The 18,023-nt window shown below is 44.6% G+C and overlaps 1 pseudogene; it reads right to left on the bottom strand.

Annotated features, from left to right (window-relative positions):
* LOC137623450 (uncharacterized) overlaps window positions 1-18,023 on the bottom strand; it is a 107,222-nt pseudogene that overhangs the window by 13,875 nt on the left and 75,324 nt on the right.

Genomic DNA, 18,023 nt, shown 5'->3' with positions numbered 1-18,023 from the left:
GACACTGGATTCGCTGTCAGGGGAGGTGGAGATGTTGTGAACGGGACACGATAGCCTTGGCCGATCACTGAGACCGTCCAAGCATCGGCCCCGTGTTGCTGCCACCTGCGGACGCAACGCTGAAGGCATCCCCCCACAGGTGGACACGCAGGGGGACTGCTACTAGGGCTTGCGGCCGCGGCCGCTACCCCCTAGGAGTCTTGCCTCCCCTGGAGGACTTGCCGCCCCTCTTGACCTTGGCTGGAAAGGGCTGGGGCTTAGACACCACTTTCTTAACTGCAGGTGCCTGCTTCGGAGCCTTACGAGGCTGCTGCTGCTGCTGTTGCGGAGGAGCTGGAGGCTTATAGGACCGAGCTGTAAGGGCCCTATGGAGGAGGGAGTCCGTGCTGGATTTCTTCCACCTCTCAGCCGTTCGCTCCATGTCCTGTGGCTCAAACAGGTTCTCCCCAAGAAGGGAAGCATGTCTGAGCCTACACACATCCACGGCGGGGACCTTCGGATGGAATCTCTCGGTCACCGCATCACGCCGCTTCAACACCGAGTTGGCCCACAGGGTGGTGACCTGGTGGGCCAAAAACTCGATGGAGCGGGTGCCCGAGAGTAAGAAGGTCTTCAGGGCCTTCCTATTGGTCTCCTTAGACAAGTCCTCGGAGCGCAATAGGATGCCCAGAGTTCCTAGCCAAAAATCCAGCCACGAAGTGGCCTGCATGGCACACTTCGCGATCTTTTCATGGCTCAGGATCTCTGCCGCCGAGAACGACACCTGCCGGGCAGAGAGCTTCTCAAGGGGAACTCCCTTCGCCAGCTCCTCCACGGAGTGATGGAGCGGAAGAGCGAGACTGGACTCACCCAAGATCTCAAAATACCTCCTCTGCTGAAGACGAGGAGGAGGGATGAGCTTGTTCCCGGCAGAGGAACGACTGGAGGAGGCAAGAATCACGAGCTGGGCGTTGGCCCTTGCTCTGGCACTCTTCAGACCCCGAGACCAGGGCAGAGCCGCACTGGACTTAGGGGCCTTCCGAACGTCGAACACCTCGTCCAAGATAGTGTCCTTGCCTTCACGGGGGGCGATCACGGGGTCCATAAGCCCGTTGAGTTGCCTCATCAGGCTCAGGACCTGCCAGAAGGCATGTTCAGATTCCTGCTGATCTCCTTGCAGGCTGGCAGCTAAGTCTCCTGTCCCCGGAATCTCTTCCTGGGGTGAAGCGTGGACGTTCTCCCGGGGACCCGCTGGTTCCTGGCGAATCCTCGAAGAAGATTTCGGGATGGTCTTGGAGTCCTTGGATTCCCTCCTGGGAGGGATACAGGATCCCAACAAAGAGGTTCGAAGAGCCCTTCCGCACGAGACGACTCTCCTCCATGAAGAGAAGGCTCCCCCCTTGGTACCGAGGGGAAGACTACCGCTTCACTGGACTCACCCGAGGAGGGAAAAGCCTCGTCCATGGGAGAAGGAGAAAACGCTCGAGCAGGAGAAGGGGCCTTCGCGACAGACCTCTTGGGAACCAACTTCGCCCTGGGGGAAGTCACCACGAAGTCCACTCATCTCTTTCTCTTCAGCGTAGGAGAGGCAGCGGTTGGTTTGTTGCCCTGAACGGCGAGTGCTGGCTTCATTACCCTCACTAACGCCCGCATCAGAGGACCAAACCAAGTCTGTTGCTCCATGGACACAGAGTCCGAAATCCTCGCTGGAGGGAAAGGGATCGGGCGATCCTTCGGAGTGGACACCACTGGACCTGCCTGAAAAGAAGGGGGGGAAGAAAGACGCACTAACCTCTCTGCAGTGTCTTCTCTGTCCTCCACAACAGTCCTGCGTTTAGATGGAGGCGATCCAGAGCGCTGTCTGGGAACACGCGTTCCTGCTGTTATCACTGGCTGCGAAATTCGCCGCGAACGATGGTCACGCGAAGGTGAACGGGCGCGCAGGCGAGCGGTCGCGAGGGCATACAGGCGAACGAGCGCGTGGCCGAGCCGGGGAACGAATGCGTTGGCGCAATGGCGAGGGATCGCGTTGCCGCGTGGGCGAGTGAGAACGCTCCGAAGATCGCTGGCAACGTAGGTCAGGAGACCTTTAGCGCGAGGGAGAGCGATTGCGAGCAGGCGATCGGTGATGAGCTGGCGAACGCTGGGGCACAGGTGAGCGATGGCGCGTTGTCGCATGGTGACGCGTTGGCGAGCGATAGCGCGCAGGACACGCAGGTGAATGATCGCGCGAGGGCGAGCTAGCAGAGGGCGAACCATGTCCTTTCAGAATCTCTGGCCGACGACGCGTTGGAGACCGCGTGCGCGCAGGCTGTAAGTCACGCGGGCGGTCCGGAGATCGCCCGATGATCAGGTGATCGTTGACGCGTAGGAGAACGCTGACGAGCAGGCGATAGTAGGATCGCATGTGAACGCTGGCGAGCAAGAGGGCGACGCGTGAAATCCTGTGAAGGAACAGTTGGCGCGGCGCGTTCACGAACAGGAACAGGAAGAGCGTAGGCGCGTGGGCGAACATGTGCTTTAGAAACACGCGCTGGAGAACGCGGACGATGTCGAGTAGAAACAAGATGAGGATCGTGAGAGAGCTCAGGAGACTGATGGTGCGCAGGGTGCCCAACAGGGACTGTAGGATGATCAGAGACCACACGGGAGCGCTGGCGAGCAAGAGGGAGATGATCCTCAGAAGCGCGCTGACGAACGGGAGAGCGCTGACAATCAGAAGAGCGCTGACGAGCAGGAGAGCGCCTGTGCATTAACACTGCAGAAGGGCGAGCAGGGGAACGCTGGCGCGTTGAGCGCTCTTCAGGAACCACAGGATGGATGATGTCCTCAGGAGAGCGCTGGCGAGAAGGAGGGCAAACATCAGGAGAGCGTCACCGAACAGGTGAGCGCTGACGAGCAGGAGACCACTCCCTACACTCACTACACGTTTTCCTGGTCACACCGTCGGCCCCGACACTGCAGGCAAAGGGTGTGAGGATCTGTATCCGTGGCCGACATAAAGGTCCCACAAGGGCGGCCGGCAATACCAGGGCACGTACGCATAGCAAAGACAAAGGTAGTCAACTTCAAACACTCTCAAAAGCTGTAGAGAAAAAGCAGAAAAGTCAACGAGGACGATGGACAGACACGTCTGTTCATCGCCGAGCCAAAAGTGAAGTGAAGCAAATCACCGGTGTGTGGGGGGGGAGGGGTAGCAAGCTACCCTTCCCCTAACCCCCGCTAACTAGCGCGGGGGTAATTAACCCTCGTTAAAAACTATTGGCTCGTCATTTCAGCTACGCTAAAAGGTAAACCCCCCCCCCCCCCCAATGTAAATAGCGGGGTTTGTATTTCGGTTACGGAACAAAAGCCAGTTTAGAGATACATGAACTAAATAGTGAGTGAGCCAGGTAACCTAGCTGAAAAAAATTGACTAGAAAGGGTTAGACATAGTGCCAGATGAACTATAGAGAGAGCAAGCTAAGTAATAAGTCAGTTTAGAGACAATAACTAGAATATTGAGTGCTAGGTTAACTAGAATGAACCAGTGTATGAACGACAAACGGACAGGTCAGATAGAGAATGAATTATCAATAAAACACAAAAATCATACATGTAATTAACAATTAAATATTTCCTATGCAAAGGAAGCCCTAAAACAATTTACAAGGCGGTATTTCACCTTTTGAAGCAAGCTTTTCCGTGGTTACTGCATTATTTTTGGGTTGCAATATTTCAATGAGGATGAAATTTGTATATTACATACAGTGGACCATAATGCCCTCAATTTTGTAAATATGTTTTGAGTCTCATCTCAATCCCAAATTTGTGAGAGGCAGAAAAAAAAATCTTTAGAGGCAAAGTGTATAGAAGGTAAATATGGGAAGATGGAAATAGGTAATAGAAAAGTACAGTATTTTGATTATACTGTGGATGAAAAAAATAAAACTGGATATTTGCATAACACAAAATGTAGAGGTTAAAATTCTAACCCCAATTAGATAATGATGACAACTTTTAGGACAATGATACAGATTCAATGATACAAATAAAGCAAATGGGAAAAGAAGAGAAGTGAAGACGTATGTTGCGATAAGTGGGGAGGTTTCAAAAGTAGGGCTGACAACACAGATGCAGGAAGAGAAGAGAACCACCACAGCATGGCTGATATTGGAAGAGGACACACAACTGAATGGAACATAAAAATTTTCAATTTGAAGAGCGCAAAGACTTTCAATGTTTACCCAAGGCTAAATTAATTTAGACAGATTTTAAGGAAGTGTGGTCACTGAAGCTTAAGACTCGAGGCAATAGCAAAACAACAAGATTGAGACTTAAATAGAGGGGAAGGTAAAGTCAAAACAATATAACAAAGTAGCAACTGCCAGGTGACCCCGATATTACAAATTCTTTATCAGAGACTACAATACTTACTAACCCTCAGAAAAAAAAGAGAGAGGGTGGCTGGCGGCAGGTGGCTACTGTAAAGAAAAGGAGTCCCAATTAGAATCAAAAGAACAGTAAGATAAGCAAGAAAAGCAAAAAACACTGCCTGAAGAAGATAACTAGACGAAACCAGTTTTAGAGGAATATACTGTATAAGGAGAGACTACAAACAACAACTTGGCTTTATTGGGATTAAAAGTATTGATAATACTAAGAAAAGGATTTCACAGTTTCATTGGGTTTTAATAGAACCCTGATTGTTGCAACTTTGTAATAAGAAATTTATAAAGATGAAAAAAGAACTGTTTAAATATATAAAAGCCCAGAAACTTAGTCATGAAAACATCTACAAGGAGTACACAGGAAACATTCTCATAAACATGGATAATGGTGGAAAATTAAAATGCAAATCTAAGAACTTTCAATATTACACTTCAAAAGATAAAAAAAAAAAAAAAAGTACAGTATGGAGTATACAAAAATGTTTTGTAAGTTCTGTCTGTCAGCAAGAAAAGCAGTAAAAAGCAATAGAAAATACACAAAAGAACATTTGACTTTCAGAGATAAGAACCATCAGGTGAGCAGGTGGTCATACCTGTGCGCCCTCTAACGAGGTAACTGGAACCATTCCCAACATTCCTCAGAAATTCCATGCCCCTATTTTCAGAGGGGAGGAGAGAGGGACCTTTTATATATGTAACTACCAGGATTGACAACATTGGTGGCGGGTTAGAAAACCTCAACCCCGTCGGGAATTCGTATAATTATTAATAGCTACAAATTAGCTGTAATAATCTGGTTCTTACCTGATAAGGAAGCTGGCTTCACAGCTATCCTGCCTCATTGTCTGCATTCCTTAGGAGACTCAGCGATCCACCCAGGGGGCTGTAAAAGTCTCTGTGGGGCTGCCACAAGGTCCTCGACCTTAACATGGCTAGACCTCCACCCTTGCTATTCTGGCATACCTGATAAGGAAGCTGGCTTCACAGGTTTTTATGCCTCATTTGCCTGCATTCCTTGAGAGACCTACCGATCCACCCAGGGGGCTGTAGAAAGTCTCTGTGGGGCTGTCACATGGTCCTTGACCTTAACATGACTAGACCACTAACCTTGCCATCTTGGCATAGCTATGGACAATGATCTGACCACCTGACACATTAACAAACTAAAAAACACATTTCATAAAACCTAACCTAGACTTGCATCCCAGGCCGTGGAAGGTTGCAGCAACCTTCACAGACGACCCATGAGAACAAGTTCAAGAAAAGGTAAGGGTATAAACAAGGTTATAGGTTGGAGGCAATAGTACCTTCTCCAAGTACGGCGCCGGAGGCAACATACAGACCCAGGGAACAACAATCCTCATATTGGGTCTGTACCTATTTAGGTAACAATCTGCGAAGATTGATTTGCTTCGCCAGAATATCGCTTCCAAAATCGTTTTTATAGAATTGTTGTGTCTATAAGCCATCGAAGTTGCCACAGCTTTTACTTCGTGTGCTTTGACTTTAAGGAATGGGAAGCTTTTCTCGTCACAACTCTGGTGAGCTTCCCTTATTAAATCCTTGATAAAGAACGCCAGTGCATTCTTTGACAAGGGTAGCGAAGGCTTCTTTACCGAGAACCAGAGGTTATCTGCCTGTCCTCTCAGGTTTCTGGTCCTCTGCAGATAAAATCTTTTAGGGCTCTTACTGGACAAAAGTCTCTCTCCTTTTCCCATCCTACTAAATGAGATAACCCTGGAATGGTAAAGGATCTGGGCCATGGTTGCGAAGGATTCTCGTTCTTGGGGAGAAAACCTTGTCGTAGAAAGCAGATTGCATTCTCTCCATTGAAGCCCATCTTTTTGCTAATGGCTTGCAATTCTTCTATTCTCTTGGCTGTCGCCAACGCAACCAGGAATAAGCTCTTCTTAGTAATATCCTTCCATGGAGCCTTGTCAAGAGGTTCAAACCTGCTCGAGGTTAAAACCATCAGGACTCCATCCAAATTCCAAGATGGGGTTGGGTTGTCCTTCCTCTAAGTGGTCTCAAAGGATGTTATAAGGTCCGAGAGATCCTTGTCTCCTGACACGTCAATATGTCTGTGACAGAAGACGGAGGCTAGCATGCTACGGTATCCCTTGATGGTTGATACTGCTAGTTTCTTGTGTTGTTGAATGTAGCAGAAAATCTGCCAATTGAGTTAGAGAGGTATTAGATGAGGAAATGTTATTAACTCCGCACCATTCTCTGAACATGTCCCACTAGATTGGTACACCTTGATTGTGGATGTTCTCCTCGCTCCCACAATTGCTCTTGTAGCTTTCTTCGAAAAGCACTTCGCTCTTGCCAGTTTTTCCGATAGTCGAAAGGCAGTTAGATGAGAGCGAGGAGATTTGAAGGTCTCTCTCTATATGTGCCTGTCTGAGAAGATCGTTCCGACAGGATAACGACAAGGAGATGTCTACTAGCCACTCCATCACTTCTGTGATCCAGGGTCTCATGGGCCCAAAAAACGGAGCTATCATAGTCATGCGGGGGTTGTTCGACTCCCTGAACTTCTTCATGCCTCTGTCTAGGATCCTTAATGGGGGGAAAGGCGTACGTGTCTAGTCCTTTCCACTCCATGAAGAAGGCGTCCACTGCCACTGTTTCCTGGTCTGGGACTGGAAAGCAGTAAACAGGTAACCTCCTGTTCTCTGCATCGCAAAAAGGTCTACTGACGGTTCTCCCCACAGATTCCAAAGCCTGCTGCACACCTCGTCAAGCAGGGTCTATTCTGTCGTGAGAACCTGTCTTCCTCTGCTGAGAAGATCCCCTCTGACATTCTTCTCTCCCTCTATGAAGCGGGTTATTAGAGATATATTGTTTGCTTTTGCGAACAGCAGGAGATCTTGCTGCCTCGTAAAGGGAATCCAAACGATTGCCTCCCTGTTTTCTGATGTAGGCCAACGCTGTGGTGTTGTCTGCGTTGACCTGTACTAACTTGTTTGGGACCTCCTCTTAGAAGTGAATTAGCGCTAGAAGAATGGCCACCAGTTCCTTCACATTTATGTGCCATTTCTTCTGATGGTCTTCCCATAGACTCAAGATCTCGCCCTTCCCCAGTGTTGTATCCTACCCCACGTCTGATGCGTCTGAATACAACACTAGGTCGGGGTTCTTCTGATGAAGTTCGAAGCCTTCTAGTAACTTGTTGGGGTAGTCCCACCAACTCCCCTAATTCCTGAGTCCCAGAGGGATTGGAATCCACGTCTCTAGGTCTTGGTCTCTTGTCCAATAACTAGACAGATGGAACTGAAGTGGACGTGGATGTAGTCACTTGTAGATCCTCCAGACACTTTCCTGCAACCTGGCTCTGATTAGCCAGTCGTCCAGGTACATTGAAATTCGTACCCCTTCCAGATGTAACCAGAGAGCCACATTCGATACCCCCTCGTGTGAAAACGTAAGGGGCCGTGCTTAGTCCAAAACAAAAGTGCTCTGAACTGAAAAGTTGTAGTGTGATGTACAAATTTCAGATATTTCCTGTAGTTTGGGTGAATTGAGACAAGAAAAAACCGCGTCCTTCTATCAACACCATCCAGTCACCTAGTCTGGTGTCTGCTAGGACTGACGCAGATATTTCCATAGCAAACTTGACTTTGCTCACACACTAGTTCAGTGGACTTGTCCAGAACGGGTCTCCAATCCCCCTGAGTTCTTGGGTACCAGGAAAAGTCTGTTGTAAAATCCCTTTGACGAGGGGTCTTCTACCACTTCTATTGCTGCTTTTGACAGCATCTGGTTTACCTGCTGTTGAAGAGCTGCTGCCAGATGTAGGATACTTGTGTCTGGAGATTGAGTTCACTTTTTAGGTTTCGGTTGCTGTTTGGGGTTACGAGGTTGCCCTCCAGCAGCCATTCTCTGTCCTCTTCTAGAAAGGCTCTCCCACGAAAGGGCTGACGCATGGGAGGAACTTCCTACTCCTTCCTGGCTAAAAAAGTTAGCCGGAAGAACTTTCCTCGCAGTCCTTGTAATCAGATCTTGCGTTGCTTGTGTGTAAGAGCTGCTGATAAGTCCTTCACTAGCTCTGAAGGGAAGAGGTATTTGGTCAAGGGAGCATACATGAGCTCTGCTCTCTGAGCGAGAGTCAATCCTGACGACAGGAAAGAAACAGCATAGCTCTTTCTTAATACAATAATGCCTGCTGTGAAAACGGGGTGTGAGTTCGACCGACCCGTCCCTCATGGCTTTATCGAGACAGGCAAAAAGGTGCATCTGCGTCTCGTTCTTATCGTCTGTGACGTCTGCGAGGACTCCTCGAGTCCAGTCCATCAAGCTGAAGACCTCGATTGTTCTGAAGATGCCCTTCAGCAAGTGATCCATCTCCGACGAAAACCACATCACCTTAGCCTTAGTCATGGCTGATCTACGCGAGACGTCAACGAGTTGGAGAAGTCTCCCTGGGAGGAGGCAGGAACTTCCAAACCGAGAACCTCCCCAGTCTCGTACCACACACTGGATCTAGAAGCCAATCTCGTAGGGGGAGAAGGAAAAGGTTGTCCTTCCTTGTTCCTTCTCTTGAGAATCCAATCGTTCAGAGTCGAAAAAGCCCTCTAGACCGATCTCGCTAACACTGTTTCCTTGAAAGAGGAAGATTCCTGGGGTCTACCCTTCATAAACTGCGAGGGCGGGCTCCGAGGTACAGCCTGCTGAAAAGTCCTCCAGAACTGCAAGTAATCTTTTAAGATCTGCTGCATGAAGAGTTTCCTGCGTTTCCTCCTCTGAGATCTCCTCTAGAGGGTTAACGATCTCCGATGTAGAACAAGTGGAAGAAAACACACGCCTCGTCTTGCCTGCTTGCGTATGCTGCGAGGGAGCGTCATGCATACGTCCAGTCTGCTGCGAGGGAGCGTCATGCTTGCGTGCGTCATGCATGCGTCCAGCATGCTGCGAGGGAGCATCATGCATGCGTCCAACATGCTGCTGCTGTTGCTAGCTTCCTGTGTTTGCGACTTGTAAACGTCAAGAGGGACGTAATGGACCGTTGAAGCTCTGACAAGCATGCTGCTTGCGGTGAACCTACTCTTATGACGTTCGCGATCTTGACGTGGGGAAGCGTCCTGCTCGCGTGCGTCCAGCATGCTGTGAGGGAGCGTCAAGCTCCTTGCCGCCTCCCGTAACACGTCCAGATCGCTGCGAGGGAGCATCCATGAGCGCTGCAGCTCGCGTGCATCCTTGCCGCGAGACCGCGCTCAGAACTATGACGTTCGTGATCTTGACACGGGGAAGCGTCACTCTCGCATGCGTCCAGCATGCTGCGAGGAAGCATCCTGCTCGTGTGCATCCAACATGCGTCCCGCATGCTGCATGCGTTCAGCATGCTGTGAGGGAGCGTCAAGATCCTTGCCACCTCCCATAACGCATCCAGATGGTTGCAAGGGAGTGCCCATGAGCGCTGCAGCTCGCGTGCGTCCTTGCCGCAAGTCCGCACTTGGAACTATAACAATCGCGATCTTGACGCTCGGTTCCATGACGAGCAACTCTCTTCTTGTCTAGCAGGAAGGGAAAAACGTAAAACGCCAGTCTCGTCTGGGAGCTGCGTCATCCAACGGGGAGGATAACTCTTTTACTTCTCGTTTCCCATGGCGATGGCGAGCGTCCTGGGAAGCGTTCAACAGGTACGCTCGAGGGGACGGCTGCTCGGGGGCTAACGCCTCTCGCCTCCCTTCGCCTTTCGACTTTCCTTCTCTCTGGGGTTGGGGAGCATGAAAGAGGTCCAGGGATAGAAAAACGACAGGTCCGAGCAGCCGTACCCTCCACTGCACTGCGTCATGCTTGCGTGCCACTGAACACTAGCACTTTTAACTATTTCACATCAGACCATAATTAGACCTGCCCATTACGAGAGATTATACTTTTTCGCCAAGGGCTAGAATGAAAATTCAATAAGCTATACGATTAATATTAGTATTCTCAATATCGAAATATTAAATAATGATACAAAGTATTGTGAAACTATAACGATCGTCAAGAGTACTACATAGCGTAAATTGACTGTACGCTATTGAAATCTCTATATAAATCGATGATTAACTAAAGGAAGTATACTAATATGACAAATATTTACTTAAAAATAATATATTTCCCTACATTATAAAAATTAAAATACTTATGCTTAGTAAGTTAGTATTTTTTACATTTCTTGCAAGAAAAAGAAAAGAATTACATATTTGCAAGTCATACTACGTAGTTTACGTCACACAATTTGTGACGTCATACCGATGGCGGAATGATTTCCTTCAAGGCATTCATCGCCTGCTAAGAGTTTACGTCACAAGATTGTGACGTCGGTGTCTTTCCTTCCACCATCATATCTTCAAGAGTTGTTCGTTAGTTTTTTAAAGTGGGAAAAATTCCTTGATCCTATCCATTTCAAGCTTACAAACATAGCGATCATATTCCAAAAGAAAAATACACACATGCCCTCTGCATTTATACATACTGTGTGGGGTATCAAGAGCAGCTTTTGGAAGCCGGTCTTGACAGCCCTACACACAAAATCTAACAACAGAGGAGCCATCTTGAAAATCAAGTTAAATTAAACTGTCCAAGTTGGACCAAAAAAAAAAAAAAAAAAAAATAGATCTTATGTGAAAAAGAAAGGAAAAATATATTTCCCTATCTAATATCAGTGAAAGCCATAAAAAACTAAGCAATGGGTACTTCACCAATTTGTAGTTAAGCAAACCCAAACAAAGTAGAGCGAATTTCCGATGTGTTGTCTCAAACAACTGCAGGGAATTTCTGAGGAATGTTGGGAATGGTTCCAGTTACCTAGTTAGAGGGCGCACAGGTATGACCACCTGCTCACCTGATGGTGATTGCCGCGAAATTTGAATTTCTGCCATGCGCGCGACGAATCGGCAGGATTAAGCTATATATATGTAACTACCAGGGAAGTTACATATTTAAAAATAACACTTAACAGTTCTCATGGGACAATGAAACCTATTCTCTGATGTAAAACTAATTCCCTTTTCTAAAGAGGGAATTTGATAGATTTGTGGTAACCATTTGGGCTTAAATCATCCTTAGCTCTGGATGTAGGCAAGAGAGATATTTTATTTTCTTGAGAACCTACTGTTCATTATAATGAAGAGCATACAGTTAATTCCAACAGGAAGTGTTTTTGTCGTGAGATCTTTAACCAAAGGATTTTCGAAAGGTTCAAAATGTAAACCTTTTGAATATTGTAATTCTATATCTAATTTCCAAAATTGCCCTGTTTACTACACCAAAAATTACTCTGTTCATCAGACCAAAAAAAAAAAATTAATTGCTGTCTACCAGTGGTTTTTCAAAATTAAAAACAAACACATCAGCAATAAAACTTGAAATGTTTAAATTCAATCCTAAATGCTGGAGTACAGTACTAAGCATAGATCTATTGCCCTTAATAGCTGAACTGGAATGTCTTTTTATAAAATGGAAGACTAAAAAATTTAACCATATTATCCAAAGTAGTTCTAGTCACTGACATATTTCTTGACTTGCACCAGCCAAAATAAACATTCCACTGCCAATGATTCAGATTATTAGTAAAGTGTTTTTTGGAACCTAAGGTAGAACATCTGAGGATTTTTAAAATCCTTTGCTTCTGAGAATATTGTTCAGTTAACATGCAGTTAGATGTAGCACATATGGGTTGAGATGCACTGTCCTCAAAATTGGTTGTTCTGAGAGGATTGGTTTTGTACAGAAACCTCCTCAGACACTCCAACAACAAAGGCCAGAGATCTCTTTGAAGCTAGGATGGAGCCACCTGAGTCCTCCTCCAGCTCATTGACACTAAGAAATTATCACCGATTGAATCATGGAAAATGAGAGAAATAAAGATTAAAATTTGACCAGTCCTGTACCATGGCATCTACCTTCCATGCTATGAAATCCAGATTGATTGATTGATTTAAAGTTTTCAGGCATCCTGACATCTAAGGTCATTGACGCCGGTAACATTTAATTTATGTATACAAAAATAGATAATAAAATAAAATAAAAAATAAAGGAGTATTCAATTAAAATCATAGAAGTTTAATGTCATAAAAGTTCAATAGTTTTCAGAAGACCTGCTTCTGAAATAAATCTAAAAACGCCACTTGCATAGTAGGACACATCATTTCCAAGAATCTTGGCAAGGATGAACCTGCCACCCTCACCTCGACCCTCAAACAAATATCTATTCCTTAAGTTGTTATAATTGGGGCATTCGGTCAACAAATGCCTCACTGTTAGAGGTACTAAACAGTCGTCACAATACGGTTGCTGTTGGCCCTTCAGCAGAAACTCTTGTGTCAACCGAGTGTGACCAATACGGAGACGACAAAGAGACGTCTCCCATTTTCGGGGCATCATATTATACCTCCAAGGAGATATGTCATTTGTTATCTCTGGCATTTTATTGCCATCTTGACTATCCCATTGCTGTTGCCATTTATTGCAAACCAATTTCTTGATGTCAGGTAAGAAATCATTACAGGGAATGGGATACCTTCTTGGCAGCAACTCGGATGCAGCCCCCTTAGCCAGTGAATCTACCTTCTCATTCCCGGACACACCTACATGTGCTGGAACCCAACAAAATTGAACTGTTATACCTCTCCATCCAATAATAAAAAGCCATTCTAAAATCTTTAAAACTAGAGGGTTATTAGAATTAAAAACTTCTATAGCTTGAAGGACACTCCTTGCATCACTAAAAATTGTAAAATTACCCTCCTTCTCCAATGCCATACAGTTCGCCAGTAAATATGGAACCTGTCAGAGGAAGTGCACCTCTACAATTAAAACCATTAATATGTACTCCAAATCCAACGCCAGCATCAGATTTGGAGCCATCAGTATAGATAAAAGTTGATCCTCTATGTTCTTTAACATGTTCATTAAAAAGAGACCTGGCTTCTACGTCTGACATATTCTTCTTATCTCCAATAAAATATTTACAAAAAGATATCTCTGGTAACTTCCATAGAGGCGTTGATGATACCTTGAATGGAAGTACCTTATTTCTAATTATATCCAGACTATTTAATAATCGTTTCACCCGAAAGCCATAAGGTTGAGGAGATTTTGGGTGCAACTCAAAGTATGATGCGTGTCTTACAAGGCTTGCAGTCTGAAAGGCTAGAGAGTTAGGGAGTCTTTGCAATCTAAACCAATACCGAATAATGGAAGACATTCGGTAAAGGTCTAGAGGTAACTCTCCAGCATCAACAAGGAGACTTGGGATAGGCGAGGTTTTAAAAGCTCCTGTAGACAATCTAATACCTGCATGATGTATCGAGTCTAATATTTTTAACCGGCTTGAGGGGGCTGAAGAATATATTTCACATCCATAAGTAATTTTGGAAAAAATCAAGGCCTTGTATAATTTTAAAATAGTATTGCGGTCTGCCCCCCCTGATGTATGGGACAATACTTTTAAGATATTCAGAGCTTCAACACATTTAGCTTTTAACGCTTTTAAGTGAGAAACCCATGTAAGCCTACAATCAAATATCAAACCTAAAAATTTAGCTTCACTTGCACATGGTATCCGTTGACCTTTAATGTATCCGGGTCTGGATGTACTCCCCGGATACGACAAAAATGGACAATGGTAGTTTTACTTGTCGAGAACTTAAATCCATTCATGTCAGCCCACTGGATAATTCTATCAATAGAGAGTTGGATTTTTCTCTCAACCATTGCCATTCTAGTGCCAGCAAATGATATTGAGAGATCATCCACAAATAATGTTGAGAGAACATCCCGGGGAATGACTGAGGACATCCCATTAATTGCTAGTGCAAAAAGGGTTACACTCAGCACACTACCCTGAGGAACTCCTCCTTCTTGACACTTACTCTCTGATAGAGTTTCCCCCACTCTCACTTGAAAAACTCTATGTGAAAGAAATGACTGAATAAATAGTGGTAGTTCTCCTTTTAATCCTAGTTCATGAATTGTTTTTATACCATATCTCCATGTGGTATCATATGCCTTTTCAAGGTCGAAAAATACTGTCACATGGTGCTGTTTGGAAGAAAAGGCTTCACAAATAGAGGACTCAAGTCTTATTAACACATCAGTTGTTGAGTGCATTTTTCTGAATCCACATTGAATCTGTGATAAAATACCCTTCTTTTCAAGGTACCACATCAACCTTACATTGACCATCTTCTCCATGATTTTACATAAACACGAAGTCAATGCAATAGGTCTATAGCTTGCTGCTAAAAACTTGTCCTTACCGGGTTTTAAAAAGGCTAAAATAATGGCTAGTTCCCAAACACTTGGGTAACTATGATCATGCCATATTCTATTAATAATACTTAAAATAAGTAACTTTGTATTAAAATGTACATGTTTAACCATTGCATATGGAATTCCATCGGGTCCAGGAGCTGTATCGTTGCAAGTAGCGAGTGCGGAATCAAGTTCTCTTTCAGTAAAAGGAGAATTATACGATTCTTCCCTTCCTGTTGCAAAATTTAAAATTTTCTTTTCTTCAATGCTCCTGTACTGGTGACCAGGAGCTGCTACACTCTTGCACGATACATTTGATAAATGGTCAGCCAAGGCATTGCTAACTTCATTTCCTTCAGTCACAAACTGACCATTCACTTTCAACACTGGTGGTGGGTTCGGGGTAAATTTGCCTGCAATTTTTTTTATTTTCCTCCATACAGAAGATGGTGGTGTTCTACTATTAATGGAGGAAACAAAAGCCACCCAAGATTGGCGTCTAGCTTCTTTCATGGCACGACGGAACTGTGCTCTACACTTTTTGTATGATATAAAATTTTCATCAGTACGGCGTCTACTCAATCTAGTCAAGGATTTTCTGGTGGCTCTGTGCAGGGCTGTTAATTCTGAGGACCACCACGGGACTGGTCGTCTTTTGAATAGTCCTGTTGTTTTGGGAATCGAATTGATTCCTGCTGTATGAAGAGTTCCATTCAGTAGGTTTATGGCATCATCAATACTTTCAAACTGTTCTGCTCTCCCTTCGATTTCACTTAGCTCAGAAAATTTACCCAGTCTGCCTTGTCTAGATTCCAACGTGGCGATCTTTGCAAAGGCGGACCCTTGTTGGTGTTTATAATGATTGGTGCATGATCACTAGTATGCCAATCATCTAATGTCCTCCAATCAAAATCAAGAAGGCAGTTAGAGCTTGCAATTGAAAGGTCAATGCATGACAAAGTACCTGTCTGAACATGGAAGTGCGTGGGCTCTCCTGTATTAAGGAGCCCCACATCCTCATTCTCCACAGTTGATGAGATAATATTGCCCCCTGTGTTGGCCAAAACATCACCCCATAAAGGATGTCTACCATTCATATCTCCCAGTAAGAGAAAAGGTTGAGGGAGTTGTTGAATGACCTCTGCTAAATCATCATATAAAATATTATCATTTGGAGGTAAGTACAGAGAGCATATTGTATATTTTCTCCCTATATCAATTTGTACAACAACTGCCTGCAGGGTTGTACGTATAGAAACGTATAGACATAGGTATTTGGGGAACATCTCGACGAATGTACATGAGACTTCCGCCATGGCTCCCTGCTTGTTGATTATATGGTGTTCTATAGCTAACATACTCTCGAGGACTAGGAGTTTTAGAATCAAGCATACTTTCCTGTAGACATACAATTATGGGGGAATGCTCATGAATTAGGAGCTTAAGTTCTTCATATTTCGCCCTCAAACCCTGACAGTTCCATTGCAAAATGGAGGAGAAAACTATGGATTATTTCTGGAAGACATCTTGGATGAGGTCTTCCCATTAGCAGTTTTTAATCTAACATTATTACCTGTAGGTTTCTTCAGAGGTGGTCTTGTTATGTTGGGTTTTACATTTGTGTTTTTCTTTGTATCCTTTTTATCTATTTGTTGAGGTGGATGGTGGACCTCAACTTGAATTTCTGATTTATTCAGTTTATCTTCTGGTTCATTAGAAACATCAACAGACAAAACATCAAATTTATTTGATGTCATAACCTTAACGTTTCTAATGGAGGGTGGAGAGAGAGATGGAGGTGTCTCTCTTTTACGATTAATAGATGGTGGGATTCGAGGTTTTGCACCTTAACCACAACAGGTGCATCAGGTTAGTTAGTCTTAAGTGGAACCTCCATCAGATCAGGCAAGGACATGGCCTGAGAGAGGTTTGTATTATTTTCTGTAATGGCGGCTGAAGGCTGTACAGCAATGGGCAATGACCTAGCGTTAATACACCGTGGTAAAGCCTCAGGAGGTAATATGGTTACCTCGTTATTGGACATTTTGTCAGATAGTATAGTTTTTTTTGAGCTATTAGCAGCGCTAGGTTGGTTTGATTTTAATGCCTTAGCATATGTATTTAATTTATTTAATAATCTTTTGGCATGGGTCACACTTATATGTTTTAAGTTTGATTTGTTGAGGGCAGCTTCCTCCAACTTATATAGCTCACAGCTCTTGTCTGTGGATTTGGGATTCGAGCTGCAATTTAAACACCTGGCTCCAAGTGCACACTCTCCATGGTAAGATTTGGAGCAAATACCACACATCTTCTCATTTTTGCAAACTTTGGACGGGTGCCCAAATTTAAAACAATTAAGCATTGCAATGGCTTCTGCTTGAAGGGTCTTACTTTAATCCTTTCGTTCTCGATAATAATATGAAAAGGTACATCAGCATCCTGGAACGTAAGGATTATCATTGATGTACCTGGGACTTTATGAGCTTTCCATACATTTAATGGACACATGGCCAGTATCTCCTCCTCTGTAAAATCATATAGATCTCTGTTAAAAACTACGCCCCTTCCGTAGCTAAAATTTAGGTGGGGTTTGACATCTAACTTAATGTCATCATTACTTATTTTCATATTGGACAATATTACCGACTGTGTACTGGATTTGGCATGGATAAGGAAACTATTTTTCCGAAACGAGATATATCGCCTGGTGCAATAGTTCCTACTTTTTTCTGAATCAATTTGCATATTTTAAAATAATTCCCTGTAACCCCCTTTGATTCAGCTATAAGCCACATCGGTGGTTTTGTATTTCTCTGGGAGGGCATAACTAAATCTGCGTCTTTTTCCAACCAATCGGCAGGCCTGTACACATCCAAATCTTTTGGTACCTTATCGCAGAGAGCAGCCGCGACATTCAAGTTATTAATTTTAATATTATTCAAGTTACTAATTGCACTAAATGCTTCGTCATAACTACTATAAGATATCCATGAATCCCAAGTTTCAGCTTCAAGTTTCATCCTTATTTATTTTATGCATCCATAGCATTCAAATGCTTTACATAGATCATCATAATTTGTCTCTATTGAAATTTGTGTAACATGAAGGATTCGAAGTTTCCTCGTGTTACCCAAATTACTCGATTTTGGAATATCAGTAGAATGGTCCTTTCCCGTTCCGAGGTCATCAACAGAGCTTTCCCTTATCACATTAGCAGAGGTCGTCAACAGTGCCGGGGGAGAGTCAGCGTCGGAAAGGAAATTTGCACTCTCCACTATCGGCACAATGAGAGTATACTTCCCAGATGGTTCACTCCATACCCTACCCGAAGGATAGCATCAAAACAGATATAGAGGCACAGGT

Source organism: Palaemon carinicauda, chromosome 30, assembly GCF_036898095.1.
Source record: "Palaemon carinicauda isolate YSFRI2023 chromosome 30, ASM3689809v2, whole genome shotgun sequence".
Classification (NCBI taxonomy): domain Eukaryota; kingdom Metazoa; phylum Arthropoda; class Malacostraca; order Decapoda; family Palaemonidae; genus Palaemon; species Palaemon carinicauda.
The sequence above is the reverse complement of the archived record's forward strand: the minus strand, read 5'-3'. Positions and strand labels throughout refer to the sequence as shown.